Source organism: Limulus polyphemus, unplaced genomic scaffold, assembly GCF_000517525.1.
Source record: "Limulus polyphemus unplaced genomic scaffold, Limulus_polyphemus-2.1.2 Scaffold1622, whole genome shotgun sequence".
Lineage (NCBI taxonomy): Eukaryota > Metazoa > Arthropoda > Merostomata > Xiphosura > Limulidae > Limulus > Limulus polyphemus.
In genome coordinates, this window is record NW_013667232.1 from 172,436 (window position 1) to 174,375 (window position 1,940).

The following is a 1,940-nucleotide window of genomic DNA, read 5'->3' on the forward strand; positions in this document are numbered from 1 at the left end:
TACTCGACCGGCAAGTCAAGAAACAACCAAAAAAAAAACCAACTTCGAAGAGCGATCTACTCCAAGTTTTGAAGCAAGAGTGGGCGAAAATCCCACGAGAAGAATTTTGTACACTGCAGGCTACAACACAACATGACATATGAACTTCAAAAGCAAGAAATAAAATATTTGTTACTCATAAATTTGGTTTTATTTGCTCTTGAAATATAACATAAGTGCATGTAGTTTTTAGAAACTGTTTTGGAGCAAAAGTTTTTTTTAGATTGTGAAGTTTTCTAGTGAAGACAATATACGAAGTTTATTTCCAGCGGTCCAAGAGCATTCTAGACTGAAGGAGAAATTTGAATATTGGAATTTCCTGTTCAAGAATTTCTTGCTCATTAAAAAAGAACGATCTCGTGCGTTCTACAAATTCAATTATCTTTACTTGGAAAACTTTCGAATGAATTAAAATAAAAGTGATTTCTTAAAAGATGTAAAAGGAAAATGTAGAAAGTGATCAGACAAGTTACAATTTGTGCTATAAATAACAAACAAGTGAAAAGTGAATGACTGTTATCTAATAAAATACGAACATTTAACTTTAACTAACAGCATGGTATGTTACTATCATAAAATAATAATAAAGCAGTGTGCTGTCCTCTTTTGACATAATTTAGCACTATTAAATCATATTTATTAGGTTATACATTGCCACTAAATGTTAATACATGAATAATTTTAAGCGGGTTGTAATTTTTGCTTGCTTCTAGTACGAAGCTACACAATGGGCTTTACTCGCTATATTAATTAACTGCACGGATTTTAGCGTTGTAAGTCGGTAAACTTATCACTGACCCACAGGGGAACAGCTTGTTGTGTATGCTCTTTTTTTTTATTTTTCCTACACATCATTACGAGGATTTATTTACGTCTAGGGAATCTTGGACTTCTGTCTTGCGAATTAAAAAATAAAACAACAACAAAAAACCAACATTGCATCATTCCTACTATAAACATGTATCGTAACACAATAATTTGTGTTTCTTGAACAAAGAAATAATTTGATTACCAAAAGTTACTCTTCAGAGGTAATAGAATAGTTCGTGTCATTAGTAATGGGTAAGGGGTCAAGGCCACGGGTAAACCTGATCAGATCACGACCCGTCCACCTAATCAGAGTCTGCACAATGGTTCCCGCTTCCTAGTACATCATACAAAGAACATTTTTTAGCCCTCTGTATTTTGCCTCCAAGGGCTCGTACACCTTCTGCGCGCCCATCGTAACTCCGTACACACCCAAAATTTCGTGCCTGGCAACACCAATGATGTGCAGTGCCAGTTGTGGGAATTGAATTCCGAATTTTAGCAATATAATCCCCCAAGCTTACCGTTTAGCTCTTTTTTTATGTTCCTAGATCTGCTTGAAATATTTCTTAACATTCTATTTAATACTTTAATTTTTAAAAACTAAAGATACATTGGATATGATAAAACTTCCACATTTCAGTGAATCACGAGATTAAATAGATCGATCACTCGTTACTCGCACTAGCGATTTATTCTAGAAATTTATTAAAAATAAAACAATTATATATCTGTGAATGTTCACTGATAAATGCCTTGGGTGGGAATGAGTAAAGTGAAAAACTAAAAACATTAAATGATAATTGACGGTAGTTACAAAATTAAGTTTGAATTTGTTGTTAGCGTTTTAGCTCACAATGGGCTAGATATGCTCTGTCTACCGTTGAGAATCGAACCCTGTATTTTGGTAAATCAGAAACTTAGGGCTGACTCAAAGGGAAACAAGCTGGGATTTGATCATTAAACGCAAGTTCATGAAATCAGATACTACTTAGTTTTTGAACAAGTATTGCTCTAATAATATACAATGATGTTGTTCAACAATGCAATAAGAATAAGAAATTAATTTCCAAATAACAGGCTATTTCTGATGA